This window comes from Anomalospiza imberbis, chromosome 10 (assembly GCF_031753505.1).
Source record: "Anomalospiza imberbis isolate Cuckoo-Finch-1a 21T00152 chromosome 10, ASM3175350v1, whole genome shotgun sequence".
Classification (NCBI taxonomy): domain Eukaryota; kingdom Metazoa; phylum Chordata; class Aves; order Passeriformes; family Viduidae; genus Anomalospiza; species Anomalospiza imberbis.
Genome location: NC_089690.1, coordinates 22,517,890 through 22,535,246, shown reverse-complemented (window position 1 = coordinate 22,535,246; position 17,357 = coordinate 22,517,890). Strand labels below are relative to the sequence as shown.

At 43.9% G+C, this 17,357-nt stretch overlaps 1 long non-coding RNA gene across 2 annotated transcripts; it reads left to right on the top strand.

Moving 5' to 3' along the window:
• Nucleotides 1–3,061: 3,061 nt before the first annotated feature.
• Nucleotides 3,062–17,073, top strand: LOC137480231 (uncharacterized). 2 transcript variants are annotated; one of them, XR_011002753.1, is made up of 3 exons: nt 3,062–3,277; nt 9,776–9,832; nt 16,978–17,073. It is a non-coding gene; the product is annotated as an uncharacterized lncRNA (long non-coding RNA). The 2 variants fall into 2 exon arrangements; XR_011002752.1 differs by lacking the exon at nt 16,978–17,073 and adding an exon at nt 11,676–12,525.
• Nucleotides 17,074–17,357: the final 284 nt, after the last annotated feature.

Below are 17,357 nucleotides of genomic sequence, written 5' to 3'. Positions count from 1 at the left end.
CAAAAGTCATCAAAGAATCAGTGTGAATTTCTAGCTTGTCTGAATTTCTCCCTTTATGCCGAATATTTTGGAATAAATGAGGAGCACTTCAGTTGGTGTTTTTGCATCCCACAGTCCCTTACTTGCTTACAAAAGTGGAATGCAAATGGAAGCAGCATAAGATCCCAATTAGGTTTTGAATCCTCTCTCCCAGGGCTTCCTGTTAGAGCAAAAAAGAGCAGTACAGTTGCTGAGAGTGTGACCAAGGCAGGAGGACTCCCCAGTGGCCACACAATCAGGAAGTTTTCCCTCTGAGCCAGTCAAGTCACTTCACAGGGAGCAGTGGACAGCTCCAGAAGGTGATGGTAGCATCACAGCACAGGGCCTGGCCGAGGTTCATACCTTGGGGTTAAAAGCATCTCTAGTGTCTCACTGGTGTTCAGAGTTACCCAGACCCCCTCCTGTCCCATAGGCTTCTCCAGTCATCACAAAAAGGGGTAGCACTACAGGAATTCATCACCCAGCCTGTGCTTAATGCTGTATTCCCAGAGCCAGAGCTTGGCATGCAGCTGACACTGTCTGCTGGACTCAAATCACAGGGCTGGCTGTGTTCTCTTTTTATTCTTCTTTTCACTTCCACTCATACCAGCAGATCACGTTCCAGAGGCAGAAGTGAGCATGGCATTCACTGCCTGATCTGGAGTGTTCCAAGCCTTCGTAGCACAGGTCAGTGAGCAGCAGCTCAGGTGAGCCAGGGCACTTGTTTTACCCCATGGCTGCTTGTTTTACCCCATCCACAAGAGTTCTGCCAAGGTGAATGCAGCCCTGATAAGCACATGGGTGTTAAAGCTTGTGTTGTCCCAGCTCTGTAATTCCTAGCCATGCAAGCTGAAAAAAAAACCAGATTTGCAAATGAGTCTGCCTGCTCAGAGCCCCACAATTCCCCCTCCCTGTTCAGTTCCCCCACATGTCAGTTCTGAGACTGGATTGAGAGAGTTGTACTATAATGAATAATTTTATATTCAAAAGGTTTACTGAGCATGATTTGTTTTGTACATATTGGAATATGATTTAACTTATTTTTATTGCCCCTTTTAATCTTTTTTTTTTCCATAAGGAGAAGACAAAACTCCCCATCCTCTCTCAATGTGAAGTTCCTGTGTGTTTATGTGTAGTCTGCCAGTCAAACACACAACGGGCAGAGGATTTCTCACCATCCCTACAGCTATCTCATTTTGGTTATCATTGTCATTTCCATTCATCTGGGACTTTGCTTATATTGTCTCTTCTTTCCTCTCTGCTGCACAGTCTGCACAGAGCAGGGAAAGGGCAATGCAGGCAGGATTTTCTTTTTCTTCCTCTCCCCTTTCTTGAGTGCTTTACTTACCAAGGAACTCCATTCCTCTAGGAGTTGTGTGACTGAGGGTAAAAAAATACAACTGTCCCCCCACCTGCCTTCCATCCTCCATATTGTAGATCAAACAGATTCAGCTTCTCTGAAAGTGATTGTGGCTGGACTCATTCCATTGGGCTGAATGTGTATGGTTTGCACTTTCCCCCCCACTTCAGGAACTTAAAACCAACAAAAAATAAAAGGCAACTGTTTTAACTTGAGCCGAATAACACTTAAAGCTTTATATATTTATTTATAGCATCTTACAAAAAGTGTTAAAAGGTTTTTTCTTCCACAAGAAAAATAAAATTTTAAAAAATCATCTAATTGTTTTTGTCTAGATCAAGGATGAATGTTAGCAGATGAAATAAACCCTAAAATTGAGTATCTGTTGTCTGTGTTGTCCTTGCATTGGCCTTTCATGCTGTTTCAGTGTAATATGTCTTGCCTATTTATTACAGAGAGATAAAGCTGCCAGTGCAGTTGATGGAGAATATTTGTTTTCTGCTACAAAAACAGACTCCTGGACGAGAAATATGCAAGCAGAAACCACAATCTGTTGGTTCCTATTGTTACATTTGAGCCAACATTGCAAAAAGCCCTGAAACCTCATGGAACCTGTCATCTTTTAAAAATTACCTTTGATACTCTACAGTCTTAGTTTTCTTTTTCAGAGGCACTGCAATGAGCACATTTGCAGGCAATAAATAGAGGTTGTTACACCAAATACTGTGGAATAATTAACAGATTTTTTGTTTGTTTGTTTCATGCTCAGAAGTACTTTGTTGTGTGAAAGCATTCTGCAGTTACTGGGCTGAGCCATGTCCTGTTTTGCACAGTGAAAGTGAGTTAGGGGTAAGAGGGTGATGATGAAAGTGTTGCACAGCATCCCGAGTGAGAACAGCAAGGTGCAGTGAGGTGCAGTGAGTAACAAAGCTGTAACAAAACTATTTATGCAGCTGTAGTGAGTGACAAAGCTGTGACTTTACCAAAGCATCACTGCAGCTCCCACTTGGCGGGAGGGGCTGTGCTGGTGCTGCTGGAGGACTCAGGGATGGTGTGAGAGTGAAGCACACACAGACGACTCTTCAACTAATTGAAGTTGAAAAGGGGGTATATTTATTACAGCACTGGACACACGGGGAGTAACTGCCCAAAGACAGGTAAAAAAGTCACACACTCCTGCTCCCTATCCAAGGTTTTACCTATTCAGATGCTTTCCAGGACAGTTTCTATGATGCCTCTTAAACAAACATTTGCTCTCACCTCATATTATAATTAGCTGAACATCCATTACAGCTGCACAATTGTCCCCTTTAATTGGGTCAGTAGGCTTCTGGGGAGGAAGTCAGACCTCTTCCTCATGGTAAACTCCTCACCTGTGTCAAGCTGGCAGGGCTCCTTGGCCTGCTGGTCACAGTCCAAACCTCCTCTCATTCTTAGACCCCGTGGTATTTATGGCTCCTGCACTCTTACAAACTTCATGTACCACCTGTCATTCCCAACCTTCCTTCAGTTATCCACTAATTGATACCAGGTGCTATTGATGCCAGCTGCTATCAATCAGTTTCCTTGTTAAGCTCTAATCACCGTATAGATCTTTGCTAACTACATTTCTAACTTAACCCCTTGACTCAAGGGGGGCACCTGAGATCCCAGGGGGGCTCAGCTGTGAGGGGAGGGGACAGAGCCCTTGGGGCAGCCTCTCTGGCTGTGCTGGTGCCGCTGCCCAGGAGCTCTCATGTCCTGCTGAGCTGCAGGAGGAATTTCTCTGGACCCAGCCAAGGCGCAGGCACAGCTTGTGCTGGGTGGGAGCCCTGCTGTTCCTGTTTCCAGGCACTCTTTGTCTCCTCCTCGACCTCTCCAAAAGCCATGAGGATGCTCTGCCACAAGAAGTCTGGGCAGGTAACATGTTTTAATTTGCACGTGGTGTTCCTACACCAGCTTTAAAATGGTTCTTGCACTCCATGCTAGGAGCCTCCAGGAAAAGGAGAGGAGGGAGGATAGCTAGCTAGCAGGTGGAAGGGAGGCTTCTGCTGCTGCAGAAGGGGAAAGGAGCAGAATGGATGCTTGAAGGAGGGTTAAAAGAAGCTGAGGAATTACTGAGGGAATAGCCTCCAGAGTTTTGGGGTTTTTTTCTTGGTTACACTGATGACGACTCAGTTTCTTTATTCTTGTGTCCAAAATGTTTCTGTTCTATCTGGTGATTTTACACTTTCCAGATACACTCTTCTGCTCTTTGCATCCTGCAAAGGAGGATTTCTTGTTACCCTAACAATAAACAGTCCCTGGCTGTTCTGCTGCCCCAGGTGACAGCCTTCTCTTCCTGAATGGAAAAGCTGATCCTGACTCTACTGTATCAGAGGAGGTGGTTCTGAGATCTTGTCAGGGGTTGGTTTGTCTCTCTGGTTCACAAACTCACACAGAGCTATTTAACTCTTTAATAACCCCTCTCTTGCCACTGTCTGGAGGACAGGGAAAACCAAAGCAAACCTGCTTTTACACTATAATGCCAACGTTTTCCCACATTGATCTCTTGGGTCATGCAGGTTCCCTTTTTGCCTTTCTGAGGATCCATGTATCCTTGTAATGCTGAAGTTCTTTGTTGTCACAGAGCAGAAAGAGGGACATAGGTCCTTGCATAGGTAAATGTGTATCTAGTGGTGACTGCATGTTTCTGTGGATTTTGCAAAAATGGTCAAATTTTAGGAGAGTCCCAGGCCTTGCAGTTTGTAACACTGTGATGCAGTACTTAGTGGCACTTAGAGTAGGGGTGCAAATAAACTTATACACAGATAAAATAAAATTATGGGCTTTCTGCAGTTGGAAATGTTTGAATTTCCAACCCAAATGACTGATTTGGGCACAGCTCCCCTCTTTGCTGCAGGGGAAAACCAAGGCGCATTCATACAAAAACTCAAAAAATATATTGTGGACTCAACAGTTTAAGTTTTACTATAGCAGTTATTTCATAAACTTCAAATAAAGGGGGTGTAGTCAATGAAATAGTCACAAATTGAGCAGCATTTAATAGATTATTGCTCTGTATCTCTCAAAGCCATCAGAGGTTCAAGGGGGTAAAGCTACTCTAGCAAGACCCTGGCTGCTTTAATTGATCTGGGAAGTAAGTGGCTTGGAAAAGAAACCATGCATGTTCAGATTTTGCAAGCATCTCTAAGCCTAAAATAAGTCTCTATTTATTGGTCAGACCACACTGTAGCACAAGCAGGAGCTTTTGTATGTGATACTGTTCGTTAGGGCTTAGCAATTCTTTGTCTAACGTGAATTTGCTCATTTCTCTCTTCTGGTGATGCTCTTCTCATAAGATTTTTACTCCTGAGTGCTTTCATGTCCCTGCCTTACTCTGGCCTGCTGCTATTCCTGCTTCACAGAAGCTTTGTCCCCAGAGGAGGGCATGCAGCACCTCAGAAAGGATTCTTGTGACCTTTGCACAAGGAGCTGCAGAACCGAGATGCTTTTAAATCAACATTCAGCCAACAGCACAATGGAAAAGTTGAATACCTGTCCTCTAGGAGCTGGGAATGGATGAGGGTTAGCAGTGCTTTGCAAATGTTTAATGAGCTAGATCTTATTTATATATTTATTTTGTCCTTCCCCACTAATATATTCTATCAGATCGGAATCCAGATGTTTGTGCAATCAATGAGTAATAGTGATAAATAATAAGCATTTAATTCAAGTGGCTTTAATATACTCTGTTTTTTACTGGATTCTGTTTCAAAGTTCCTTATTGACTTGAACCAAATGTTATACTCAGTTGTGCTGTAAATGGTAAAGAAATTCCACATGACCTAATCTAGTTAATTCAGGCTGGGTACCTGATCCTCAAATGAATATGTGGTAATCACTCATCAGTTTTCTGGCACAGGCAGTGACAACACATATAAATCATACAGCCTCTGTGAGATGGTAAATAACTTTCTTGTAGAGCCCTTTCTGTGGGATTGGATTATTAGTGCCAGATATTGTTTTCTGAACAAGAGCTCACAGCCAGATTGGTGAATGCTCAGATGTTTTGCATACTACAGCAGCCCCCGTCAGGACTGGTTTCTATTCATCATATGTTCTTTTCTTTCCTTCACATCAAATATTTTGATGCTAAGTGAGAATTTATAAACTGAACCCAATTAGCCACAACTTCACGCGGGTTTTTACATTTTACTGGGTTAGAGAGTGATCATTCCTTTTGTGTAACTGGAAATGCTAAAGCCAGGCTGCTACTGGAGCTCATTAATGGAGGCTTTGCTCCCTGGCTGGAGAACCTGGGGCTTGGAAAACTGCTGCTGGGAGAGGTGTGCACCCTTCTGGACTCAGGGATCTGCTGCTTGTTAGGTTTTTGCTCAAGTGCCAAGTCATGCAAAGAATTAGGGGTGCGTGGTGTTCTGTTTTGAGGGCAGTCTGGCCTTGTGAAGCAGCTAAAATGACCAAATTCAGCTGTTTTGGAGGTGAAAATGGAGACTGGGGTCCTGTTGGAGGAGAAACCTGGTAGGAGCAGCATTGCTGATGTTATCAAGGGACCCTTCATCACAACTGTTCTGCAGGGCTTTTCATGTGTGTATTCTGAATTCTGTTGTTTTCAGGTGTGTATTCTGAATTCTGTTGTTTTCCCTCCTCTGGGACAGCTTGTCAAAGGAAAGCGCAAAACTGAAGTCCTGGCCCTCGTGGGCACAGCCTCATCTCCAGTTGCTCACGTTGCCCTTAAAGACACCCAAAACCTTTTGGAAGCAGTGTTTAATCTGAGGGCACACACGGGCTTTTCCAGGCAGTACCTCGGGAATTTAGGCTGATTTTGCTGGCTGTGTGCCCCTGTCCTGCTGAGTGGTGTGGCTGTGCCACAGGCAGCGGAAGGCCCTCTCCAGGGGGGGACAAATCCAGGACTGACTGCCAGGACAGCACGCTGAGACAGGGACAAGCCTCAGGGGACAGAATCTCTTGCCAAGCTGAGCTTTGTGGTGTGGGTTTTTTTGGGGACAGCGGTGTCCTCCAGCAGGGCTGGCCTGGCAGCCAACTCTGGAGATGTGTGCATGCTGTCTGGATTTTTATATGTACATTTATGGACCTTCCCAAGAAAATCAAACCATACACCCACAGGGTCAGTGTGGGGAGGAACAATTACAGCAATAAATAAAGATTTCTGCTGGCATGCCAACCCAACAGGCTTTCCTGTCTCCTCATCGAGTGCTCTGCCATTTGTCAGCAATTGCTTGTTAGGGCCTTTCTGCTCTAGGCTTGTTCTTGCAGTTGTGTATATTTTACTCATCCTGACAAGAGAAAAGAACTCCATAGTAGAGGCACAAGCAATTCACAGTGCCTGTAACATCTGTGGCAGGACTAGAATTACAAACCACATCAGCGTATATCTTTTTTTTAATTTGTTTTCTGTCTGTTTGGGAGTTTCATTAGCTGTCTCACATTTTTGGTTGTGGGTTATTATTTTTTGTGAAAACCATTTGTTTCATCATGCTTCCTCATTCTTTGTAAAGGTGGCCTGCAGGTCTGGGCTGGCCAAAGCCCACAGGAGCTGGCAATAAAGGATGTGAGGCAGTTGTCTCCCTGGATGGGAAGGTGGAAAGTGGTGTGCTCCTTCCAGCCCCTATCATTCATTTCTTAGGTAGTCCAAACAGCCTTTAGTGCATTAAAAGCACTTAGGTGTGTTTCTCACCCTCCAAAATTTGTTTTTGACTTGTCTGTGGTGTTTTCCCCTCAAGCCTTCTTCTCCTACTGATGTTCTATTTCTTTTTTACTGGCACAGACACCTCATGGGAATAACTTTGCCTGTAAGGTGTCCGATGCTTTCTGCACTTCCATATATTCACTTGCATACTTTCAGTAATTAAGACACAGTTTTCTGTGACTGAAATGATGCTGAAATGTCATTCAGCATTTGAGTGAGTGTTGGAGAGGATAAGCATAAGGGGATAAAGACAGATGAGCTGGTAGTCACCAAACTGTGTCACACTTTTTAAGGGTAGCGTGGAACCCAAAGCTCTAATGCTGGCAGAGATGATGCTTCAGGATGAAATAAATGGAAAGATCACTTTGATTAACTGCCCATCTCTCCTCTCCCTTTCTCTATCTTGAGCTCTCTGCGACCTTGATAAACACAGGCACGTCTGACTCGTCAGGCAGCTTCCATTTAATTGTTGAGCATGAGCCAAATTATTCTTCCTGTCATATTTAAGGCCCTTCATATTGTTAAGTGGTGGTGTGTAGTAAAAAAGAATTGCATCGAAATGTGCTTAAAACACTGACCTAGGAGGTCAGTGTGCTTTTTTCCATTTGTTTTAGAACTCTGTTGTTTCCCCTCGCTGCAGAGCTTCACTCTTAAATAAAATTTAAAAAAAAAAAAAATTAAAAACACAAAAATACTTTCCTTGTCTGGGGTTTTGATATATAATAAATGCTGCAGATTTTCATTCATTGTGTTATTTTGAAGCATTGTAGCATTTGTATCCTGGTTCATCAAATGTGCCCTGGTTGTGTCATAAAACCACAGAACACAGTGAGGCCCTGCCTCAGGGCCCTGGAGCACAGATCCTGAGGAAGGAGAATTGGTTTTGCCTCGCCCCTGGGCTCTGGCATCATCCATGATTTTAATGGGAAGGTGAGAAAGGAGCTTCTCACTGTCAGCATTGTAAGGACCTGCAGCCTTGTCTCACTGAGAATAAATAAAAGCTGCCTCTTGTCAGAGTTACATTTAGTCCCTCAGAAACATGAATGTTACTAACTTCAAAAGGTTTTCCTTAAAGTATTTTTGAAACTGGACTATTTGGGGCATGTAAAAATACACAATTCCTCCTTAATATTATTGTCATCCTGCTTAAATGCCTGGTTACCCTATCATGCTTTCCTTATCTACAGAGCAGGCAATGAGCCATGATTTTGAGGGGACAATGATTTGATGACACTGATGGGGCTCTCAAACTCCATTAGGGTGCATGAATCACAAGTTAATTAGTCATTTTTCCTAATATAGTGAAGTTCTGTCTTCAATCCTACAATTCCTTGTCAGATTTATTATTATCTCCTGATGGACTGTTCTGCCTCTTCCCTCAAAACTTTCTCATGTTATGAGATAAAGTTTTATGGGTTTTTAAGTTTTTTAAATACTAGTCTATTTTCTTTGAGTAAAAATTTTCCAAGATTATACTTTATTCCACGGAAGTAAAGATTTGAAACTACAGCTTCAGGAGTTTCAACTCCTACAGAGTTTCATATGCAATTAGACCCAGAAAATTAGGAGGTCTGATTGGCACTCTAGGTGGAGGATATTAGGGTCTGTTCTCCAGTCACAGAGCTGCCCCAAAAATACATTTGGGAGCTTCCACTTGGAAAAAACTCCTTCATGCTAAGGGTATGTGCACAGGTTGGGCTCTCTGTACCGTCAGCAGAATCTGGGGGAGGATGGCCTGGACTTCCCTTGGATGTTGTTGGGAGAGCTGAGCTGAAGTATTGGAAGTAATATCTGATGTGACCTTTCTCTGCAAGGTATTTTAAGGCTAAGTTATCAAATTAAGAAATGACACCTAAATTATTTTCACTTTTAACCCAATAACTAATCCCTCATGTCCCACAATGCAGACTTTTCTGTCCAATTACAAAATACCACCCAAATCCATGGAGAAGAAGGTGAAAAACCTTCTGCCCTAAAACCTCCATCTTAGCTCTGTATACACTACTATATTCTAAACCCTTAAATTCTGAGTTTTCCACCCTGTGGTATTACACACTTCTATTCAAACTCCACACCCACAATCCCAGTTCTATCATTCAATTTTAAAAGCCTTCTCCATGGCCTCAGGTCAAATGTAGTATTCTCTTGAGGGTCTGTGCCTTTCAGCACAGAAAGTTTAAAATTCTCAGCAGATTCTCAGCTGAGAATCTGCAAAGATTCTCTCAGCAAATTCTCCATTCTCAACAAGCAGATGCACTGCTTGGATAGATCCAGGGTTCTGTCTGTGGGGCCGTTCACTGCTTGCTCTGGTAGGATTGGAGGGGGATTTTCATTTTATAGATAGTCTTTTTTAAAAGGTGGGATGCCGGAGGGAACTGGAAATCAACTTTGAGTAGCACACAAAGTTGATAGCTCTCCACAGAGATATCTTCCTTCCAAGTCTGCAAATGCTTCATCTCCCTGTCCTGTGTGCAGTTCAGAAACACTGACCCACTATAACAACCAAAACATTTTCTTGGTTTGCATCTCCAGACCCCTTAACACTGCTAGGGCCAGCTAGGCTTGAGGAAGGAGCACAAGTGTGCTGTAAAAAGTTAATGTTGCCTCTCACTTTGCTGCCAGCAGCAATTTGGCAGGAGGTTTTCTCATTCCAGGGGAGAAGGGGTTTGGTTTTTGTTTGTTTGTTTTTTTTTTTTTTAGATCCTTAGGTAGCAGAGCATTTCCTATACCCTAAGGATGGAAAGCTTATAAGGCTGGTGAAGAATGTGGGTATTGAAATTTTTTATTTTTACTTAATTTTGAAATCTTGAAATTGAAGATAACAGATACAGCATAGTTGGACAATTACCCCAAATCCAGCTATCTGTTTTATAAACATTATGGTGTGATTTTAGTAAGTTGGTAGAAAGAAACTTGTGGACCAGCTCTTAAAATGCGTTTGGGTTGCTTTTCTGCAAGGCAGGAGAAGACCTGAGTGACTTCAAGGAAGGTGAATGCTGTTAGCTGGGCAGGGGGTGGGATGTGCCAGGGGACAGTTTGAGGGAAACAAGCTGGATTACCATGCAGAACGGGAGGCAGAGTTGAGGAAAGGGAAGGAAGGAGAAGGTGGGAGCCTGAGGAAGGTGTGGGCTGCAGCTCTCCCTATGGATGTGGGTACGAGAGGGCAGCGTGGCTGTGGGAGAGCTGGTGAGGAGAGGTGTTTCACATATATATTGCTATATTCTAAAACACCGAACTCTAGGTTTTCTACCGTGTGATATTGCACACTTCTAATCAAATTACACACGTGTAATTTCAGTGCTATCGATCAATTTTGGAAGCCTTCACCACAGGCAGTGTTCTCCTGGGAGTCAGAGTCTGTCAGCACAGAAAGTCTAAAATTCTCAACATCCAGAACTCCAGCAGAGAGGCTCTAGAAATCAAACTGAGAAATCAGGACAGCCCCAGCAGCAAGAGTTTTAATTGTAAAACTGCAGAAAAATAGATTGTTTCCACTTTTTTTTTTTTTTTTTTTTGAGAATTCAAGCCCATGTGCAGGTATGGACTGTTTTCAGTAGTCATGTTCATTCCTGGCTGCTGACTGAAGGTTTGGGGAGCCAGACCTGGGTTGCTTTTGAATTGCAAATGGAGAAGTGAGAGATTGGCCATGAACCTGCTCTGGTACACAAAGTGTGCAGCTAGCAGCATGTCCAGCACAGTAACCACTGTACTCAACAGCACCTTACCCTGCTGCAAGCTACCTGCTTATTTTGAGTTTTTTATCCCAGCACAGCTTCTTGCAAATGAATCCTTCCCCACTCCTTTCAAAGCTCGTGTTTCGTTGCCTTTCAGTCACAATTATCTGCTCCTTTTAATTAGCCCCTGCTCTACTCTTTGAGACTTGGCACAGCACACAGTATTGAAGGAATTTCCAGCCCAGATTGACTCTCCTGGAAAAAAATCACACAGAAATCGGGGAAATAAGTACATTTTCTGAAAAGCAGAGTGAGCCTCTCTTGTGGGAGAGAAAGGGAGTCAGGGTTTAAGTAAGGATTAGACAGTTCCTGCTTTCAAAAGTGACAGCTGAGTAGGAACTACTCCTTCCACACACAGTGATGAGCAAGTGCTCATGTGTTTTGTGGAATATTTAATTATGGCTCATTGCCTGCTCTGCAGATCGGGTAAGCCATCATGTGGAATGCATTTGGGAGCATTTCCACCAGCTTCATGTGAGGCTCTTCCTGCTGAAGGCTCACGATTGTAATGCAGGGTTTCTCCCTGGAAGGCCTGAGGAAGTATTTGTGCCTGCTTGTTGCCAGCCTTGAAAACACAGAGGCTTGTGTTCAGTCCTCAAAGCATTCTGCTCAACTGCAAGCATGCTTGAAAAGGAAAGGGAGATGAGAAATTACTCATGCTTCTCTGTTCAGAAGTGTGCTGGTGAGAAGGAAAGTGATCTCCTCTGGCTGGAACTCCAAGGAGTAATCTCCTTTCCAGGTCAGGGAATTTCCCACAGGAGCAGTTTGTAGGCTGCTGCTCTGAGAGAGCACTGTGGTAAACTGTGTGTTTTCTGAGGCCAGTGAGACGTGATGCACTTTGCTGCAGGACTTTGAATTTTTTAATTTTTTTCAGGAAACATGCATGTGTTGCTGTGGAAGACCACAGCCGACTTTTATCTTGGGCTCCTCTCAAAAAAAGAGAAAAAATCAGCCAGGAATGAGAATTGAAATGAAAAGGCTTTTGGGTTGTAATGAGTATTTCTTGGTCGTGAATTCTGAAGGGGCTTTGAGCAGGTGTAAGAGCCTTTCCCAGAGTGACATCTCATGGATACAACACCCGAGTCCTGACAGGGCTGCCAGAGGGAATCGCGCACAGTTAGCTGCTGGATGTGTGCACGCACGGCTGCCTCCCTGCCCTTCAGCCCCAGAGGCAGAAAAACAGCTCTGCTCTGAGGAAAGAGGCAGGAGGAAGAAGGAAAGGAGTGTTTAAAGGTAGCTGGAGTTAGTGACCTGTCTGGAAGTCTGTCTGCCCATCCATGAGCTGGTGAGCAGCTGTGACACTGCTCCTGTGATGCCTTTTGGGCTACCTAAAAACAGAGGCCAGACAAAATCAAGGCAATAAAAAGCAGTTCTATTTATTGAAGGGCTTTCAGGTACATTTAGGACAGACAAAGCCCCTCGGGGGCTACACCCAAAAATGGACCACAGGTCACAGGTTTTCACACTTTTATAAGTTTGGTCCATTTCCATACTGAGGGTGAATCTTCCAATTCCAGCTTCAGGTCATGAAGTCATTTACCCCAGGTTTGCTCCCCCAGCTCATTTTTGTTTCCATCTCTGGGGCCTGAGGCAGTGAGGTGTCCTTGATTGCCAGGCCTGGAGAAGAATTGCTGTGTCTGCCCAAAATGGGAAAGCAGCAGCTCACACTGTGTGTGGAGTTTAGAGTTATACACTAAAGAACTGCAGGATTACAAATACATGAACATATACAAGCTAAAATGCGAAGGCATCACCTGAAATACTCAGGTGCACAGAGCCATGGGAACCTGGCCCACCAGGGAGGGATGAGAGAGCAGGTCAGAACTGAGGATAAGATCCTAAATCCATCTCTAAATTGAGGCTGTCTGAAAAACTTGGTCAGTGTGTTGTGATGCTTCTGAATAGAGCAGAGCACAAAGCCTGAGTAAAGCATTTGGACTTTAGGTCTGCATAGGAAGATGCAGCTGAGCTTTGGGTCAGTTCCATAAAGGGGCCTCAGATGCTGTGCACAGGACACTGCAGGATTAGGTGCTGTTCTCTACAGCTCTGTTGGAAAAGTCTGTGTCTCTGCACACCACGTGAGCATTGTCAGGTCTCGCAGACCAGGGTTTAGGAAGGTTTTTTCCTCCTCACTCATTCGTGTCATTCTGAGTTCTGCTCTCCTACCCAGTCTGGGACAAGCCTTTATGTTCCCTAGAATTTAGGGTCCTGATCCAAAAGCTGTTTAAATTTTCAGGAATGGCTTCACTCTGTGCAAAACCTGCCTCTCCATAGCTCTGGATAGAACAGGGCAGGTCACAGACATCCCTTCCTAGGCTGGCAAGAGCAGCTCTTTGAGCACCACCCAAGGCAGGGGATGCAGATCTCCAGGACATTCCATATTCCAGGCTAGGTTTGAAAACTTGGCTCTTACATTCACTTTTTCTGCCACTGGAGCCAAACCCCCTATTGAGATTATAGCACTTGCAAGAAATTTGAGGGATGGGAAGAGGCTGGAATTAGCAAATCCTCTCTCTGAGCTGGAGTCTGGGGTTTTCTCTGGTGCCCACAATGCCCTGACTTCCCTCAGATGCTGATGCCCACAGGAGCCTGGCCAGACACATGGCTTTGGGCTTCCTGCACCATATGAAGAGGAAATAGAGGTGCCAGTGTTACAGAGACAAGCTAGAACTGCAGCCAGTTTTCAGGGAATTTACTGTGCGTCTTTCCTCCTGGATATTCTCTACTGGTTTTTGATATGGATACAAGAAAAGCCACTGCTTGGCTACTGCCTTTGGTATGGAAACAGTCTAGAGCAGCAGGATTCCATTTTTATTTTTGAAGGCTAATAATTCAAGTTTTTCAGGATCATCGTGTGCCACCATATGGCATGCTTTAACTGCACAGGGAACAGGCTTGTGTTGAGTAACTCTGTGAATCTTGGAATCTGTGGAATTCTCACCAGACTGGGATGTCAGAATAACCAGGGCAGGGTGTTTTGATGTCAGCACAGCTGCTGATGTGGTACTGCTGGGTGGCTTTGCTGTGACTCAGCTCCTTGCAGGATTGCACTTCTAATTTGCACCTTCATGGGTGGCATTGTCACTTTAAATGTGACTGGTTTAGGTTGAAAAACACAAAAACAAGCTCACTGCTGAGAGTTGCAGGGATCCCAGAGGGGCAATGACTTTATTGAAGACTGTGGCTAACCCAGCTGTGTTCAGATCAGGCTGCACTTCCTCGTGCTGTTTGCCAAGGGAGAGATTGCAGGAGCTGGGGTCCCTGCAGCTCAGAAAGCTTTGCCTGGAGTTTCCTAACCTGCCCCTGCCCTAACAGAGGGATTCAAGCCTCCAAGGCAGACAGGCTTTTTCTGAAGTATTTTATGTGAGCATCTTTCTGTTGGTTGGACTGTAGGAAAAACCACCCCAGGATGGGAAGGATTCAAGCAGATCAGGGAGGCGTCCCTGTGCCTGCAGGGTGAGCTCCAGGCTGCCAGAGGTGACCTGGGCTATATTTGCTGTGTTACAACTGAGCACATTCCTCATTTATTGCACACGGACCATGTCTGTGGCCTGCATTGAGGACAGGCTTTACACATGATGTTGTATATCCAAATCTCAGCAAGCACTGCTGAGTGAAAGTGAGAATTTGTGGTCACTGCTCAGTGTCAGAGTTGAGCTCTGTGATGAAATCTCTTCCTGTGCATGGCCTCTAAACTAAACAGGCCTCCAGTAATACCTGGTGACAGGGGGGTTGATGGTATCTTCACTAGGGGAAAAGAACCTAATTCAGGACAAAAGTGATTTTTTCACTTGTTACCTGATGAGCTGTGAAGTTCTGCTTCAGCCAAGTGGTGTTAAATCATTACCTTGGAACTGCTGATTAGACTGAGCTCTGGTTTTTGCTACAGGCTCTGTGATAACAGAGAAAATGGACACCTGTTCTGGGTCTGCTCTCAGGAGATGCTTGAAAAGCTGATGCCTGGTGATGTAGCACTCAGCTCCTTGCAGATAAGCAATGCTCAGTCAAAATTCTTTTTCTTTTGACCTTAAAGCAGGGTCAGGACCCTGGATTTCTGTTAAGTTACTTTGCTTTTAAACTGCCCAGATAAATATTGTTTCTGCACACTGATGCAGCTGTGTCATAATTGTTAAGTTTGAAGTTTGTTGGCAGTCTCGTGCTTGGTGTTTCCATTTCTCACCTCCTCGTTAATTAACTCAGAGTTCAGTGACAGCTTAGGAGTCTTTCTGCATTTCCCATCAAACTTGATGCAGATCTGGATTGTGATCATAACTATATTCAAATGTGTCTAAATAATAGGTGAGGACTGCTAAGTAAATACTTAAGGGTGAATATATTGCATGACAGCAGAGGAACACATATAAAGGGAGTTTTTATTTACAGCTTCAATGGAGGTACAAGTTGTTAATGCAGTGACTTGGATCAGGCATCAGAAAGTTCATTTGTATTCTCATAACAACTACAGGATTGCTTCATTTAATTCCTTGCTTTTACTTTAAAGGTTTGTTTCTACATTGCATCTAATTTATGTAATTTTCAGCAGCTGTGAAAAATGAGCTTCGTCCCATCTCTGCCCTTCCACTACAGATAGGCTTTTTGGTTTGTTTCTTTTTTCTTTTTAAATTCATGTGCTCCCACTTTTTTGCACACGGTGATGATGTGGCCTTAGAATCAGCACGTTTGGAAAGTTGGACTGGTAAAAACAACCCCACCAAAAAATAACAGCTCCAAACATTTATTCTCATCAGAGCAGCTTGCTGAACCTATTTGCTTTCCAGGTGTGGAGTTAATGCAGTGGGTGAAAGAAACAGGGCTGGGACCAGCTCTCCCTGGGACAATACTTGAGGTAGATGCAGCTCAGACTGTCCCTGTGTTACTGCATTGTGCAGTTTACTCACAGTGAGATGTTCAGAAGGCATTGATTTATATTTTGCTACTTTGCTAATAACAGTAAAAAGCATTAGTACAGTGCAGGGTTGGTCATTTCTTGGGGTTTTTTGGGGTTTGTTTTGTTTTAAAATCCAAATTTACCCTTCTAAAGCTGGAATGGCTCAGTTTGTGTTCCCGTTACACACTGAGCTTCTCTTTTGGTTCTGGACACATGAATATGGTCACTTTGCTGCTTTCACCTGAATGGAAATGGTGTTCCCCATACTGGCTTTACCTCTTCCTATAAACATGCTGAGGAGTCCTGAGCTGCCGAGGAGCTCCCTCTGTGCTGCCATGGGTCACTCACTGGGCTGTGTTCTGGACTGCTTCTCTTTCCCCCAGGCATCACAGTGAGCTGCCTGGTGCTGTGTGGAGTAAGGCTTTGGAGGAATGGCCCCTCTTCCATCCCAGAGAACTTCTTCTGCTCCACTAAACTCCATCTCAAGTGCAGGAGGAGATGCAAGCTGGTGGATTTTATGGCTGGTGTGGGTGTGCATTTTTTTGTGACAAACAGTTGAAAATGTTCTTGCAAGTTGTGGATCCAAAAGGCTGCTTGAAGGACAGAGGAGGTGTTTTGTATGGAACTGTCTAGCCAAGGTTCTGGTGCCTCAGTTCATGCCTCCTGGCAGCTGTCTGGGCTGAAACCAACAACTCACTACTTCCATGTCTGCTTTTTCTCCAGAATTTAGCTCAAAATGTTGTTGTTTTATAGGTTTGAACTAGTCTGTGTGTACAGGTCCTAGCCACCATTCAGAAAAGGCCCCAAGCATAATAAATTCAAGATGCTCACAGGCCCATAGTTACAAACAAAATTCAATTGGTGTGAATGTGGATATATTATTTATTGCTATGCATTATTAATGACCTTGTAACACACCAGTGACAGCAAATCAGAGCCAAAAGGGAATAAAAAAGGACATAAATAGTTGAAATAAATAATGTATCTGCTTTCAGGTCATGAGTCCATCATTTCAGCAGTAGTGGGTTTCTTTGGTTCGTTTTTCTGTCTTTGTAGTTCAGTACTGCTTGTTTTTATTTGATCACTTGCCTTCTGCTACTAGATTAGTTAGAGAAGGCTCTGTGCTGCTTTTATAATTAGATGATGAATTAATTCTTTCCCTTCCTTCTGGTTGTGTTTTGGATTTCGATTATCGGAGTAGCCTGGCTGCTGATTTCAGTAATTCTTCAATTATTTACCTGTGCCACACAAACTGGCAGCATGCAGAGCTTTTTTGGGGTTTTTTTAGTGTCTGACACCTCTGAACTCTTGCTGGACAAAGCTTAGGAGACAGCTTGAGGAACCACTCCCCTCTTCTTGGTGAACACACCTGGGTGAGCACAGGTGGGCTAAGAATTCTTGGAAAGACATTTGGAGTTGCAGATTCCAGCAGTGCTCCAGGCATGTGACTCCTTGTCCCCTCCCTCCCCATCTGGAGAGCTGTAGATCCAAACAGAGGAAAGTTTGGGTCTGAGTGTGAATTGGATACCATGGCAGGAAAAGGTTGTATCTCAGAGCCATCTCTGTATTGGGCTCAGACATGAAGAAAGTAGGAAAAGGATGTAGAACAAGTATTTCTTTTAAGTCCTGATTTTTTTTTCTTTTTTTTTTTTTTTTTTTTTTTTTTTT